Source organism: Salmo salar, chromosome ssa26 (assembly GCF_905237065.1).
Source record: "Salmo salar chromosome ssa26, Ssal_v3.1, whole genome shotgun sequence".
NCBI lineage: Eukaryota > Metazoa > Chordata > Actinopteri > Salmoniformes > Salmonidae > Salmo > Salmo salar.
The window spans coordinates 22,678,788-22,696,288 of NC_059467.1; the positions used below are offsets into that span (position 1 = coordinate 22,678,788).

Consider the following 17,501-nt stretch of genomic DNA (forward strand, 5'->3'; position numbering starts at 1 on the left):
TGACTGCATGACTGCCCTTCAGGCTGTGATGAGATTCATATGAACTTTATCACTGAATGCTTTATTGTGAACCTTTTAGTTTTAATCATAATTAATAAAGAGTTATTGATATAATACAGTGATATATAGCATGAATGGAAAACACCTTTCAGTTTGAACTAATCATAATGCCAGGCCAGAACTAACCATTTTATAAAACTATATAAAGCTATGCTATGTAATGGGAAGATTCGACCTTGCAGAGTCCTCCTATACTAACACTTGTGGTTAAGTACCGTAACAATGTGAACCTACACTGTCATTTCATAACCATCCATGTATATTCTAACTATCATTATAACTATCACATGTATGTTCTAACTATCATTATAACCATCACATGTATATTCTAACCATCATTATAACCATCACATATTATGATCAGTAATCACAGACAATAAAGAGAGAGAGAGAAAATAAAGGATGACACTGTAACTGTAACTGTAGCTGTCACTCACACTTTCCCATGGGTAACTACTCACACAGGGAGAGTGGTAAAACTTGCTGTTCTTGACAGGAGGGGTTCTGTGTGGGGCTGGTGTTCTGACGGAGTGCATGGATCTGGGAGGCCTGTGGGGCCTGGAGTTAGGTCTTACCCCATCTCAGTGAGCCTTACAGGGCCTGGAGGCCAGGGGAGGGAGGCCTGTGGGGCCTGGAGTTAGGTCTTACCCCATCTCAGTGAGCCTTACGGGACCTGGAGGCCAGGGGAGGGAGGCCTGTGGGGCATGGAGTTACGTCTTACCCCATCTCAGTGAGCCTTACGGGCCTGGAGGCCAGGGGAGGGAGGCCTGTGGGGCCTGGAGTTAGGTCTTACCCCCATCTCAGTGAGCCTTACGGGCCTGGAGGCCAGGGGAGGGAGGACTGTGGGGCCTGGAGTTAGGTCTTACTCCCATCTCAGTGAGCCTTACGGGGCCTGGAGGCCAGGGGAGGGAGGGCTGTGGCTGGAGGGAGGGAGGGCTGCTGCTACGGCAGTACACATGGCTGGGTCAAAGGAGGAGAGGAGAAGAGGAGTGGAGCATGTTCTCTCTTTCCTTTTCTACTTTAATCTACACCTCCGAACAGGGCAGTCCTGACCAGCAGCAGAACAAACACTAAAAGCAAAGCTTTCTGTTTCACCCCAAAAATCATGAATATAAAAAAAATGGCAGGCTTATTTTCTTCTTCTTAAAAGAACAATGATTAAAGTAATAAAAACATACAATTGATTTTTAGTCTTAATTATATTTAAAATACAAGGCTGAAGCACCTTTTAAATTCTTATTCTCATCGCAAAATAAAAAATGTCCTTTATTCATTCCAAAATGTGCATTTTGTAAGTTCTTCCTTAATTTGAACAGTTCTTTGTCGTAACACAGTACCACCAGGTAGTTCTTCAGGTCTTTCTCTTTAAGTGCATTTCAAGTTTGAAAGCTGGCCTGACCTGCTGCCAGGAGAGATGCTGGGAGGTTCAGTCCTGTCCGATTGGCCAGAGGTAGGGGCATTGGATTGGTGGTAGATGATGATCTGTCATGTGACCAAACCCATTCCAGGGCTGAGCTGCTCTCCGACTGCAGGATTGTCTGTGTGGGAGTGGCTGTGAAGGGAGCCCAGGATGGGGCTGGGACTGCAATGTAAGAGAGTAACTGGTGCCTGCTGAAGAGCATGGTGTGAGTTTGTGCCTCTTTGTGTGTGTGTGTGTGTGTTGACCATGCAGTCCAAGAGCTTTGCCCCATGTGTGACGTGTCTGTTGCTCCCTCTGACCCCAGGGTTAGCACAGACCACTGACTGGTGGCACCGTCCCTGGCAGGCTGGCAGCAGCCCCAGCCAGTGCTTCACTGCTTGGCCCTGCTGCCCCATTGTAATGGAAATTATATGATTAAAGGTTTGACTAAATGATTTCACCCTGAAAATGTATAACCGAGTGATTATAAGATGAATGTACTACATTTACATTTAACCTCTCTAGGGTCGGCGGGACGAAATCGTCCCACCTACTCAACAGCCAGTTGAATCCCGTGGCGCGTTATTCAAATACCTTAGAAATGCTATTACTTCAATTTCTCAAACATATGACTATTTTACACCATTTTAAAGACAAGACTCTCGTTAATCTAACCACACTGTCCGATTTCAAAAAGGCTTTACAACGAAAGCAAAACATTAGATTATGTCAGCAGAGTACCCAGCCAGAAATAATCAGACACCCATTTTTCAAGCTAGCATATAATGTCACATAAACCCAAACCACAGCTAAATGCAGCACTAACCTTTGATGATCTTCATCAGATGACAACCCTAGGACATTATGTTATACAATACATGCATGTTTTGTTCAATCAAGTTCATATTTATATCAAAAAACAGCTTTTTACATTAGCATGTGACGTTCAGAACTAGCATACCCCCCGCAAACTTCCGGTGAATTTACTAAATTACTCACGATAAACGTTCACAAAAAGCATAACAATTATTTTAAGAATTATAGATACAGAACTACTCTATGCACTCGCTATGTCCGATTTTAAAATAGCTTTTCGGTGAAAGCACATTTTGCAATATTCTGAGTAGATAGCCCGGCATCACAGGGCTAGCTATTTAGACACCCACCAAGTTTAGCCCTGACCAAAGTCAGATTTACTATAAGAAAAATGTTATTACCTTTGCTGTTCTTCGTCAGAATGCACTTCCAGGACTTCTACTTCAATAACAAATGTTGGTTTGGTTCAAAATAATCCATAGTTATGTTCAAATATCCTCTGTTTTGTTCGTGCGTTCAAGACACTATCCGAATGGTAAAGAAGGGTGACGCGCACGACGCATTTCGTGACAAAAACATTCTAAATATTCCATTACCGTACTTCGAAGCATGTCAACCGCTGTTTAAAATCAATTTTTATGCCATTTTTCTCGTAAAAAAGCGGTAATATTCTGACCGGGAAAGCGTGTATACGTCCAAAGAGAGAGAAAATAAAAACATGGGATCCCCTCGTGCACGAGCCTCAGTCTGATGGTACTCTGACCGGCCACTATCCAAACGCGCTAATGTTTTTCAGCCAGAGGCTGGAATTACATCATTCAGCTTTTTCCCGGGTTCTGAGAGCCTATGGGAGCCGTAGGAAGTGTCACGTTACAGCAAAGATCCTCAGTTTTCAATAAACAGAGCCAGGAAGAACAAGAACTTGTCAGACAGGCCACTTCCTGTAAGGAATCTTCTCAGGTTTTTGCCTGCCATATGAGTTCTGTTATACTCACAGACACCATTCAAACAGTTTTAGAAACTTTAGGGTGTTTTCTATCCAAAGCCAATAATTATATGCATATTCTAGTTACTGGGCAGGAGTAGTAACCAGATTAAATCGGGTATGTTTTTTATCCGGCCGTGCAAATACTGCCCCCTATCCCCAACAGGTTAAGTCATTTAGCAAACGCTCTTATCCAGAGCGACTTACAAATTGGTGCATTCACCTTATGATATCCAGTGGAACAACCACTTTACAATAGTGCATCTAAATCTTTTAAGGTGGGGGGGGGGTTAGAAGGATTACTTTATCCTATCCTAGGTATTCCTTAAAGAGGTGGGGTTTCAGGTGTCTCCGGAAGGTGGTGATTGACTCCGCTGTCCTGGCGTCGTGGGGGAGCTTGTTCCACCATTGGGGTGCCAGAGCAGCGAACAGTTTTGACTGGGCTGAGCGGGAACTGTGCTTCCTCAGAGGTAGGGAGGCGAGCAGGCCAGAGGTGGATGAACGCAGTGCCCTTGTTTGGGTGTAGGGCCTGATCAGAGCCTGAAGGTACGGAGGTGCCGTTCCCCTCACAGCTCCGTAGGCAAGCACCATGGTCTTGTAGCGGATGCGAGCTTCAACTGGAAGCCAGTGGAGAGAGCGGAGGAGCGGGGTGACGTGAGAGAACTTGGGAAGGTTGAACACCAGACGGGCTGCGGCGTTCTGGATGAGTTGTAGGGGTTTAATGGCACAGGCAGGGAGCCCAGCCAACAGCGAGTTGCAGAAATCCAGACGGGAGATGACAAGTGCCTGGATTAGGACCTGTGCCACTTCCTGTGTGAGGCAGGGTCGTACTCTGCGAATGTTGTAGAGCATGAACCTACAGGATCGGGTCACCACCTTGATGTTAGTGGAGAACGACAGGGTGTTGTCCAGGGTCACGCCAAAGTTCTTAGCACTCTGGGAGGAGGACACAATGGAGTTGTCAACCGTGATGGCGAGATCATGGAACGGGCAGTCCTTCCCCGGGAGGAAGAGCAGCTCCGTCTTGCCGAGGTTCAGCTTGAGGTGGTGATCCGTCATCCACACTGATATGTCTGCCAGACATGCAGAGATGCAATTCGCCACCTGGTTATCAGAAGGGGGAAAGGAGAAGATTAATTGTGTGTCGTCTGCATAGCAATGATAGGAGAGACCATGTGAGGATATGACAGAGCCAAGTGACTTGGTGTATAGCGAGAATAGGAGAGGGCCTAGAACAGAGCCCTGGGGGACACCAGTGGTGAGAGCACGTGGTGCGGAGACAGATTCTCGCCACGCCACCTGATAGGAGCAACCTTTCAGGTAGGACGCAATCCAAGCGTGGGCCGCGCCGGAGATGCCCAACTCGGAGAGGGTGGAGAGGAGGATCTTATGGTTCACAGTATCAAAGGCAGCAGATAGGTCTAGAAGGATGAGAGCAGAGGAGAGAGAGTTAGCTTTAGCAGTGCGGAGAGCCTCCGTGACACAGAGAAGAGCAGTCTCAGTTGAATGACCAGTCTTGAAACCTGACTGATTTGGATCAAGAGAGAGAGATAGCAGGAGAGCTGGCCAAGGACGGCATGTTCAAGAGTTTTGGAGAGAAAAGAAAGAAGGGATACTGGTCTGTAGTTGTTGACATCGGAGGGATCGAGTGTAGGTTTTTTCAGAAGGGGTGCAACTCTCGCTCTCTTGAAGACGGAAGGGACGTAGCCAGCGGTCAAGGATGAGTTGATGAGCGTGGTGAGGTAAGGGAGAAGGTCTCCGGAAATGGTCTGGAGAAGAGAGGAGGGGATAGGGTCAAGCGGGCAGGTTGTTGGGCTCAAGACGCAAGATTTCATCTGGAGAGAGAGGGGAGAAATAGGTCAAAGCACAGGGTAGGGCAGTGTGAGCAGGACCAGCGGTGTCGTTTGACTTAGCAAACGAGGATCGGATATCGTCGACCTTCTTTTCAAAATGGTTGACGAAGTCATCTGCAGAGAGGGAGGAGGGGGGGGAGGGGGAGGAGGATTCAAAAGGGAGGAGAAGGTGGCAAAGAGCTTCCTAGGGTTAGAGGCGAATGCTTGGAATTTAGAGTGGTAGAAAGTGGCTTTAGCAGCAGAGACATAAGAGGAAAATGTAGAGAGGAGGGAGTGAAAGGATGCCAGGTCCGCAGGGAGGCGAGGGAGGCGAGTTTTCCTCCATTTCCGCTCGGCTGCCCGGAGCCCTGTTCTGTGAGCTCGCAATGAGTCGGCGAGCCACGGAGCAGGAGGGGAGGACCGAGCCGGCCTGGAGGATAGGGGACATAGAGAGTCAAAGGATGCAGAAAGGGAGGAGAGGAGGGTTGAGGAGGCAGAATCAGGAGATAGGTTGGAGAAGGTTTGAGCAGAGGGAAGAGATGATAGGATGGAAGAGGAGAGAGTAGCGGGAGAGAGAGAGCGAAGGTTGGGACGGCGCAATACCATCCGAGTAGGGGCAGAGTGAGAAGTGTTGGATGAGAGCGAGAGGGAAAAGGATACCTTGGTAGTGGTCGGAGACTTGGAGGGGAGTTGCAATGAGATTAGTGGAAGAACAGCATCTAGTAAAGATGAGGTCAAGCGTATTGCCTGCCTTGTGAGTAGGGGGTAAGGTGAGAGGGTGAGGTCAAAAGAGGAGAGGAGTGGAAAGAAGGAGGCAGAGAGGAATGAGTCAAAGGTAGACGTGGGGAGGTTAAAGTCACCCAGAACTGTGAGAGGTGAGCCATCTTCAGGAAAGCAACTTATCAAGGCGTCAAGCTCATTGATGAACTCTCCAAGGGAACCTGGAGGGCGATAAATGATAAGGATGTTAAGCTTGAAAGGACTGATAACTGTGACAGCATGGAATTCAAAGGAGGCAATAGACAGATGGGTCAGGGGAGAAAGAGAGAATGTCCACTTGGGAGAGATGAGGATCCCAGTGCCACCACCCCGCTGACCAGAAGCTCTCGGGGTGTGCGAGAACACGTGGGCAGACGAGGAGAGAGCAGTAGGAGTAGCAGTGTTATCTGTGGTAATCCATGTTTCCGTCAGCGCCAAGAAGTCGAGGGACTGGAGGGTAGTATAGGCTGAGATGAACTCTGCCTTGTTGGCCGCAGACCGGCAGTTCCAGAGGCTGCCGGAGACCTGGAACTCCACGTGGGTCGTGCGCGCTGGGACCACCAGGTTAGAGTGGCAGCGGCCACGCGGTGTGAAGCGTTTGTATGGCCTGTGCAGAGGGGAGAGAACAGGGATAGACAGACACATAGTTGACAGGCTACAGAAGAGTCTACGCTAATGCAAATGAGATTGGAATGACAAGTGGACTACACGTCTCGAATGTTCAGAAAGTTAAGCTTACGTTGCAAAAATCTTATTGACTAAAATGATTCAAAGGATACAGTACTGCTGGCTGGTGAAGTAGGCTAGCTAGCAGTGGCTGCGTTGTTGACTTTGTTTGAAAGTGTAGCTGGCTAGGTAACCTCGATAGTTTCAGTACTACACCTTATCATGATACAAAGGCAACAATGTAGCTAGCTAACATAACACTAATCAAGACGTTCCTTTGTAATGTATTTAGTTTCTACAATGCTGCTCGTCGGTAATAGTTGGCTAGGTTTGGAAAAATGGCGTCGCGGGGGACGAAAATAGCTGGCCAGCTAACCTCGATAATTACTCTAAACTACACAATTATCAAACTATGACAAACTATGACAAAGACAACTTATTGACTAAAATGACTAAAATGATACAGTACTGCTGGCTGGTAAAGTAGGCTAGCTAGCAGTGGCTGCGTTGTTGACTTTGTTTGAAAGTGTAGCTGGCTAGGTAACCTCGATAGTTTCAGTGCTACACCTTTATCATGATACAAAGGCACCTATGTAGCTAGCTAACACTAGCTAACCTGGCTAGCTAACCTCGATAATTACTCTAAACTACACAATTATCTTAGATACAAAGACAGCAAAGACAACTATGTAGCTAGCTAACACTACACTAATCAAATCGTTCCGTTGTAATGTATTAGTTTCTACAGTGCTGCTAGTCGGTAGAAGTTGGCTAGCTAGCAGTGTTGACTAAGTAGGAGAACGGTGGCGCGGCGCGGCGGACGAAAATAGCTGGCTAGCTAACCTCGATAATTACTCTAAACTACACAATTATCTTAGATACAAGGACAGCAAAGACAACTATGTAGCTAGCTAACACTACACTAATCAAATCGTTCCGTTGTAATGTATTAGTTTCTACAGTGCTGCTAGTCGGTAGAAGATGGCTAGCTAGCTAGCAGTTGTTGACTAAGTAGGAGAACGGTGGCGCGGCGGACGAAAATAGCTGGCTAGCTAACCTCGATAATTACTCTAAACTACACAATTATCTTTGATACAAAGACAGCTAAGTAGCTAGCTAAAAAATTGCTCAGATCAAACAAATCAAACCGTTGTAATGTAATGAGATGTAATATTACCTGCTGAGCGGAGTGCAACACGACTACTCGCTCCAAACCCGGAAGCACACCTGTGTGTGTGTAGGAAAAGTTTAAGCTTAATGATTTAGCAATGTAAGTAAGACATTCAAGGCAAAGGGTACTGTTAACAGACAGCAGACAACTTGTGACCACTGTGAAAATAATAACAGGAAGAAGGTCTCCCCACCCAGGGAGGGGAGAAACCATTGGGCTTGCAGTAGATTATGTAACATGGGACAGGATATGATAAGCAATGTATGTGATGGAGAAGACTTGTAAATAAGCATTGACAGTGTTAAAGAAGAGGAGGGGCATTTGTAAGGGGTATGACATATGTCCCCCTGTGGCTCAGTTTGTAGAGCATGGTGTTTGCAACGCCAGGGTTGTGGGTTTGATTCCCACGGGGGGCCAGTACGGAGAATATATATCTTTTTTTTTATTTAAAAATGTAAAAAAATGTATGAAATGTTTGCATTCACTACTGTAAGTCGCTCTGGATAAGAGTGTCTATCTGCATCCCACTAAAACAGCCTGAAATCAAAAAAATCATTTATTTTTTATTTTTTAAATGACAGGCTGAAATTATGTTTTGACTGCACTGGGCCTTTAAATAAACATAGAAAGTGACTGACTGCTTACCATCAATGTATTCCTGATAGTCTTCAAAGATCGCTTCAATCCCCTGCCACCTGGGTACTGGGGCCTCCTCTTCCTCCTCTTCCTCGTCTTCTTCTGAGTCCTCTGGTGCAGACTGCTCCTCCCTCGCTCCTGGGGGCTCTCGGTGGGGTTGCGGGGGACAGTGCTGCCCATTGGGCTGGGGGTGCGGGTGAGAGTGCGGGTGTTGGATGGAATTGTGCGTGCGTGAGGGTGTGTGGCGGGGACGGCCGGCTGGGGGCGTAAAAGCAGGTGAGCTGGGTCTATGCTTTTTGGCCATATTCTGATGATTTGTGCTGGAAAACCGTGCCAGGCAAGCTAAACGTGTCAACCCTGTTACCATGGATAGATAGGCTAGAAATATTTTAACAGTTTAATTTTTGGGGGGGAAAGTTGCATTCAATTGCCCATCCCTGTTGCACAGAACAGGCTTCCATTCCCTCTGTCACAAGGGGATTTATGGCTGATTTAAGATGTAAACCTCAACCCTGTTACGGTCAACCCTGTTACTCTAATGGCAATACATTGGCACTTACTATTGTATTTTTTATTTATTTAACCCCTTGAGATGGGAAAACTCTTCATGACAGAATGTTAACATCAGGTAAAATGCTGCACAACCTTAATGCTCAGGGTTTGGATCTATTTTGGTTTCAACTGGCAAGTGTCTTCACTGACATTTTCAACCTCTACCTGACCAAGTCTGTAATACCTACATGTTTCAAGCAGACCATCATAGTCCCTGTGCTCAAGAACGCCAAGGTAACCTTCCTAAATAACTACTGACCCGTAGCACTCACATCTGTAGCCATGAAGTGCTTAAAAGGCTGATCATGGCTCACATTAACACCATCATCCCAGAAACCCTAGACCCACAATTTGCATACAGCCTCAACAGATCCACAGATGATGCCATCTCTATTGCTCTCCACACTGCCCTTTCCCACCTGGACAAAAGGAACACCTATGTGAGAAGGCTGTTAATTGACTACAGCTCAGCATTCAACACCATAGTCCCCTCAAAGCTCATCACTAAGCTAAGGACCCTGGGACTAAACACCTCGCTTTTTAACTGGATCCTTGGACTTCCTGACGGGCCGCCCCCAGGTGGTGAGGGTAGGCAACTACACATCTGCTACTCTGATCCTCAACACGGGGGCCCCTCAAGGGTGCATGCTTAGTCCCCTTCTGTACTCCCTAATAACCCACGACTGAGTGGCCAAACACGACTCCAACACCATCACTAAGTTTGCAGATGACACAACGGTGTTGGGCCTGATCACCGTCAACAATGAGAGCCTATAGAGAGGAGGTCAGAGACCTAGCAGCGTGGTGCCAGGACAACAACCTCTCCCTCAACATGATCAAGACAAAAGAGATGATCGTGGATTACAGGTAAAGGACGGGGCTCTAGTGGAGCAGGTCGAGAGCTTCAGGTTCTTTGGTGTCCACATCTCCAACAAACTATTGTGGACCAAACACACCAAGACAGTTGTGAAGAGGGTACGACAACGCCTATTCCTCCTCAGGAGACTGAAAAGATTTGTCATGGGTCCTCAGATTCTCAAAAAGTTATACAGCTGCACCATCGAGAGCATCCTGACTGGTTGCATCACCGCCTGGTATGGCAACTGCTCGGCATCCGACCGCAAAGCGCTACAGTGGGTAGTGCGTACAGCCCAGTACATCACTGGGGCCAAGCTTTCTGCCATCCAGGACCTCTATACCAGGCGGTGTGTCAGAGGAAGGCCCTAAAAAAGTCTAGGTCCAAAAAGCTCCTTAAACCACCAAGCCATAAGACTGCTTAACAGTTAGACAAATGGCTATCTGGACTATTTGCATTGACAACCCATTTTTTTACGCTGCTGCTACTCGCTGTTTATTATTTATTATCTATGCATAGTCACTTTACCCCTACCTACATGTACATATTACCTCAATTACCTCGACTATCCTGTACATTGACTCAGTGGCGGTACCCCCTGTATATAGCCTCATTATTGATACTTTTTTGTGTTACTTTCTTTTTACTTTAGTTTATTTTGTAAATATTTTCTTAACTCTTAATTTTCTCAAAACTGCATTTTTGGTAAAGGGCTTGTAAGTAATAATTTCACGGTAAGGTCTACTACACCTGTTGTATTCTGCGCATGTGACAAATACAATTTGATTTGATTTGATTTGGAGATTCACAGTATAAGCTGATCCTAGATCTGTGCCTGAGAGTAAATTCAACCTGGAGTATGAACCAGAGGTGCTGCAGTATAACCTACCTTTGTGCTTCTGCAGGGCCTTCTGGGGGGACTGGAGGACAGACTCTTGGAACTGCTGGGCAAACTCTTGAGCAGTAAAGCTCTCCCAGGTCTTGGTCCGGCCATTCAGGCTGAGGGGAGCGTCTTTAGGCTGCATGGGGGGCCGCAGGCTACCACTGTCTCACCCGCATCTCTGTAATCCCTGCTGCACCTCTGCTGTGTGTGTGTGTGTGTGTGTGTGTGTGTGTGTGTGTGTGTGTGTGTGTGTGTGTGTGTGTGTGTGGGAGGCTGCACGCTGCCATCTGCAGGCAGCATACGGTAAATCCACAGGATTAGCGCGGGATCACCGTAAACCTGCCGCTGCCACTCCACGCCTCGCCACAGCAGTGTGTGTGTGTGTTGTGTGTGTGTGTGTGTGTGTGTGTGTGTGTGTGTGTGTGTGTGTGTGTGTGTGTGTGTGTGTGTGTGTGTGTGTGTGTGTGTGTATCTGTTTCTCCTCACAGAAAGTCCAGCTGTAACACTGAAGAGGGAGGCATGGTAAGGTGTATTCAAATCAAATTCAAATCAAATTTATTTATATAGCCCTTCTTACATCAGCTGATATCTCAAAGTGCTGTACAGAAACCCAGCCTAAAACCCCAAACAGCAAGCAATGCAGGTGTAGAAGCACAGTGGCTAGGAAAAACTCCCTAGAAAGGCCAAAACCTAGGAAGAAACCTAGAGAGGAACCAGGCTATGAGGGGTGGCCAGTCCTCTTCTGGCTGTGCTGGGGTGGAGATTAACAAAACATGGCCAAGATGTTCAAATGTTCATAAATGACCAGCATGGTCAAATAATAATAATCATAGTAGTTGTCGAGGGTGCAACAAGTCAGCAACTCAAGAGTAAGTGTCAGTTGACTTTTTTATAGCCGATCTTTGAGAGTATCTCTACCGCTCCTGCTGTCTATAGAGAGTTGAAAACAGCAGGTCTGGGACAGGTAGCACGTCCGGTGAACAGGTCAGGGTTCCAGCAGGTCTGGGACAGCAGGTCTGGGACAGCAGGTCTGGGACAGGTAGCATGTCCGGTGCACAGGTCAGGGTTCCATAGCCACAGGCAGAACAGTTGAAACGGGAGCAGCAGCATGGCCAGGTGGACTGGGGACAGCAAGGAGTCATCATGCCAGGTAGTCCTGAGGCATGGTCCTAGGGCTCAGGTCCTCCGAGAGAAAGAAAGAAAGAAAGAAAGAAAGAAAGAAAGAAAGAAAGAAAGAAAGAAAGAAAGAAAGAAAGAAAGAGAGAAAGAGAGAATTAGAGAGAGCATATTTAAATTCACACAGGACACCGGATAAGACAAGAGAAATACTCCAGATGTAACAGACTGACCCTAGCCCCCCGACACATAAACTACTGCAGCATAAATACTGGAGGCTGAGACAGGAGGGGTCAGGAGACACTGTGGCCCCATCCGATGATACCCCCGGACAGGGCCAAACAGGCAGGATATAACCCCATCCACTTTGCCAAAGCACAGCCCCCACACCATTAGAGGGATGTCTCCAACCACCAACTTACCATCCTGAGACAAGTTTGAGTATAGCCCACAAAGATCTCCGCCACGGCACAACCCAAGGGGGGGCGCCAACCCAGACAGGAAGACCACGTCAGTGACTCAACCCACTCAAGTGACGCACCCCTCCTAGGGACGGCATGGAAGAACACCAGTAAGCCAGTGACTCAGCCCCTGTGATAGGGTTAGAGGCAAAGAATCCCAGTGGAGAGGGGAACCGGCCAGGCAGAGACAGCAAGGGCGGTTCGTTGCTCCAGCCTTTCCGTTCACCTTCACACTCCTGGGCTAGACTACACTTAATCATAGGACCTACTGAAGAGATGAGTCTTCAGTAAAGACTTAAAGGTCGAGACTGAGTCTGCGTCTCTCACATGGGTAGGCAGACCATTCCATAAAAATGGAGCTCTATAGGAGAAAGCCCTGCCTCCAGCTGTTTGCTTAGAAATTCTAGGGACAATTAGGAGGCCTGCGTCTTGTGACCGTAGCGTATGTGTAGGTATGTATGGCAGGACCAAATCGGAAAGATAGGTAGGAGCAAGCCCATGTAATGCTTTGTAGGTTAGCAGTAAAACCTTGAAATCAGCCCTTGCCTTAACAGGAAGCCAGTGTAGGGAGGCTAGCACTGGAGTAATATGATCACATTTTTGGGTTCTAGTCAGGATTCTAGCAGCCGTATTTAGCACTAACTGAAGTTTATTTAGTGCTTTATCCGGGTAGCCGGAAAGTAGAGCATTGCAGTAGTCCAACCTAAAAGTAACAAAAGCATGGATTAATTTTTCTGCATAATTTTTGGACAGAAAATTTCTGATTTTTGCAATGTTACGTAGATGGAAAAAAGCTGTCCTTGAAACAGTCTTGATATGTTCTTCAAAAGAGAGATCAGGGTCCAGAGAAACGCCGAGGTCCTTCGCAGTTTTATTTGAGACGACTGAACAACCATCCAGATTAATTGTCAGATTCAACAGAAGATCTCTTTGTTTCTTGGGACCTAGAACAAGCATCTCTGTTTTGTCCGAGTTTAAAAGTAGAAAGTTTGCAGCCATCCACTTCCTTATGTCTGAAACACAGGCTTCTAGCGAGGGCAATTTTGGGGCTTCACCATGTTTCATTGAAATGTACGGCTGTGTGTCATCCGCATAGCAGTGAAATTTAACATTATGTTTTCGAATGACATCCCCAAGAGGTAAAATATATAGTGAAAACAATAGTGGTCCTAAAACGGAACCTTGAGGAACACCGAAATTTACAGTTGATTTGTCAGAGGACAAACCATTCACAGAGACAAACTGATATCTTTACGACAGATAAGATCTAAACCAGGCCAGAACTTGTCCATGTAGACCAATTTGGGTTTCCAATCTCTCAAAAAGAATGTGGTGATCGATGGTATCAAAAGCAGCACTAAGATCTAGGAGCACGAGGACAGATGCAGAGCCTCGGTCTGACGTCATTAAAAGGTCATTTACCACCTTCACAAGTGCAGTCTTAGTGCTATGATGGGGTCTAATACATTGTTTGTATTGCATGCTAGCAGCAGTGTGATTAATACATAACATGAATAATTAAGTAATAAGTCACGAGGGAGTGTGGTATATGGCCAATATACCATGGCTAAGAGCTGTTCTTAGGCAAGACGCAACTAAACTGGTTTACCAATGTAATTTGAACAGTAAAACAAAAATTATTTGTTTGGATATAGCTATTGACTTATAATTTGACTGGAATTGGAAGGTGGCTGTGTGCTCAGTGTGTTTTCATATATCCCTGCTTCTCTGCAGTGCATCTGATAACATTCCCAAAGAGGATGAGATCTGTACGCTGGTGAAGGACATCTGGGACACGCGCATCGCCAAGCTCCGCCTCTCCACTGACAGCTTCATCAGCCAGCAGGAAGCACACGCCAAGGTATCAATCAATCACTGAGGAAGTTCGATTAGAACCAGGTTGTGTCCCCTCATGTGACCGAGCAAAACTGATGAGGGCCGACCGCCCTGCTCAAATGGAACAGTAGTCAGCGCTACCGGGTCATATTGTCAACAAGGCAGCATGATAGATTGTTCAGAAACATAGGCTAGTCAGGGAAGGCAGATAACGTGATACATGGGTTTGTTGTATATGTTGTTAAATGTGTGAACTTTGTGTAGAAACATAATTTTCCCCCATATTTACATTCTCTTCTCTTTTTATCCCCCTCTCCATCTTTCCCTCTCCAGCTGGACAACCTGACTGATGGAGATTAACACGACACGGTCGTTCCTGCTGGACACTCTCAACTGCATGAATAAGCTGCGCTCCAACCTGCAGCCCGGCTCCAGTGGGGGCAAAGCCCAGCACCACTGATCTGTATTTACGGACTAGACCTGGACCTGGGCCGCAGCCTCTCCTGTCCTAAGCAAGATGGAGCAGACTTAGGCCCAGCTTTACTAAGCATTTGCAGCAGCTGCAAAGTAAAATAACGGAATCAAGGAATCCAGACATTAAAACAGAATTCATCAAAATTCTTAAATGCATTGAACTTAGTAGGGAATCTTATTGAACATTTATTAGTCCAAGTTTATCATAAGGCATGAAAAGAATGCATCAGTGATTTGTATTTCCTGCAACTTAATAAAGTGTGCTTTTTTCAGAGCGAAAACCTGAAAACTGGAAACCTGGAAAAACAAAATGACATTTTGAAAAAATCTAATGGAATCAGGCAAAAAATAAAACTGATTTTATAGAGCCCTAAGTCTGATCCTAGTGAAGACAGAGCTGATCCGCAGTTCTTATGAAGTTGGAGTACTTATCTGAAGTTGTCATGCCCCAACTATCTGATTCCTTAGTACTATGTGTTATCTCATTGGATTTGTTGAAGTTGAAGCTTCGGACAAAAGCAATCATCAGCAGACCGATAGTCCTCTTCAACAGGCCATGGGCTCCCTGGAGAAAACACCCTGCTTCGGTATGGTTGGACTTTTCAAAAAGAAATCTGGGTTGATGCCTTTTAAAATATTTGCTTAATAGAGGTAGCAGTTGTCGTGTCTTTGGGCACCATTAAACTGAAGACATGTTTATCAATTAACTCCCTGTAATTATTATTACGCGATTAAACTGATTAATCGTTTAACTGTAATTAACTAGGAGATCGGGGCACCAAGGAAAATATTCAGATTACAAAGTTATAATTTTCCTAATATAACTTTCCTATATTATAACATGATATATTATAGTATAGGCCGATTATCTTCTGGTTTAAATGGTGTATTTTACCTCGCGTCCAGTCTCATTCCAAACATCGTTAATTGTTGTATCTGCACGAATCCAGCCTTTACTAAAGTCATCCATACATCAATTGTCTTAAAATCATGTATTTACTAAACTAAGTAATTCACAGAAAGCATACAAACAGTAATTATCGTCACAAAGAATTGGTAGAGTAATGTGCCCTAGTGGGCTAAACAGGCATGGCTGGTGTCTTGTTAAACAAAGGGTCATAAAGGGCAGCTGAGAAGGCACACAGAGTTCATTAATATTAACAATTGATATGCAAATCCTTTGCACATGAACGCTCATTCATTCGGGAACGATTGCAATCAATATATATTTACGCTCAGTGTGTGTCGGGATCCTTGTTGGAGAGTTCTGTTCTGTTGGAGAGTTTTGTCCTGTTCTCTCTCTCTCTCGGTTAGAATGGATCTTTCAAAGCGACATTCATTAATGTCGTTATAGAATGGATGTTTCGTCGGTCTTCGCGTTCAATGATATAATTTACTTAGCTGCAGACTAATAATTAATATCAAAGACTTGTTCTTATTCTGTCGGTATCGGTAGTCTAAAAGTTAACTTTCAGTAGAGGAATTGGATGGTCAAACCTATTGGCCTACTCGCAATGGAGTGGATGCCTGGTCTGAAGAAAGTAACCCTGGGTGGGGGTTTTATTCGTGAACATAGAACAGGCTTGTCACATGACGCATGGTCCTGTCTGTGTCCCTGGGGGGCGTGCCGATGACTGATTTAAGCTTTGAACAGAAATACATTCTATCACATTAACATCAGTACATAGCATCTCAACGTATTCCAAATAGCTTTATCCTTATTAATACATTTTATACAACCATTTAGATGCAAGTCCCATAGCTGAGGCTATTATATAAACAGTTTTATGGTAATATGGCTATATTGTCTCTTCTGAGTATCACAAAATTGTACCAAGCGGACCAGTTCGTAGCTGGATTCTTCACCGATCTTTTATACCTGCTCCAGAACATAAATGTCGTTCGGTTCCCCAATTCTGTGAGTTGGACGAATTTCCTTTTATCTCTATGAAACCCCTCTGTGTCTCAACTGGGCGGCAGGACATTTCCTTTGGAATTTATGACCGCCTTCACCGTGCTTGGGTAGGGAGAGGTAGGTAGGGGGATGGTGCAAGGGGGAGGGGTCAACTGTGCTCCCTGTACTCAAAGAGGGCAACGTCATGACACAGAGATGGTTTAGAGATAGATACCTTGTGTAACAAGTTTCTAACCATGTATGATTCTGAATAGAGCGGTAAGTCTAGTTTGAGGAAGAGAAACAACATAATTGTCATGCAATAGATATGCAGGAGGGGTGAAGTCAGGCGCAGGAGACTCAGGTACGTGAAACACGCTTAATAAAGAAAGCAACAGTCCAAAGTACCGAACCTACAAGGCAGGGTAAAACAATTCCCAACAAGACAAAAACAGTCTAGGAACGTGGCGGGACGCAGCCCAGCAACCCAAATTCCCAAAACGCGTAACAGTCTAAGGACAGGTAAATCTCCACCAACCTTCATCAACAGAAACAAAACAATCCCGCACAACCCCAAACAAAAAACAGACAGACTAAATACCCCACTAATTACTAAACACAAAACAGGTGCTACCCTAATCAGACATTACCGAACGAAAACAGAAAAGGTGATCGGTGGCAGCTAGTAGGCCGGCGACGAAGACCACCGAGCGCCGCCCGAACGGGGAGAGCCGCCACCTTCTGTGGACGTTGTGACAATAATGTTATGGATGGAGGAAGGTAGGCCTACATTGGGAAATCAAAGAAGCAACCTGCGAAACGTTAAAACATGTAAAGTTTCAGTATGTGTCACTAAAATATGTATATATTTTTGGTAAGTGTGTGTTGTGACAAAGTACATCACCTTATGTTAGTCTGGGGGACACCTCTCATAACCCTAATACATAAGACAACAGTTGGCATGTACACTCTTTATGCGTATTCTGACCTTGAATTTAACCTCTGGACAGTTGAGCTAACGTAGGCTAATGCGATTACCATGAGGTTGTAAGGAACAAGAACATTTCCCAGGACATAGACGTATCTGATATTGGCAGAAAGCTTA

General features: G+C 45.6%; 1 protein-coding gene and 1 long non-coding RNA gene across 6 annotated transcripts in view; both read left to right on the forward strand.

Moving 5' to 3' along the window:
* The window catches only part of LOC106587367 (uncharacterized), a 48,539-nt gene that overhangs the window by 5,530 nt on the left and 25,508 nt on the right, over positions 1-17,501 (forward strand). The window lies entirely within an intron of this gene.
* On the forward strand, positions 9,465-15,206 carry LOC123730801 (uncharacterized). Its single transcript, XR_006762226.1, has 3 exons — positions 9,465-11,137; positions 13,927-14,053; positions 14,362-15,206. It is a non-coding gene; the product is annotated as an uncharacterized lncRNA (long non-coding RNA).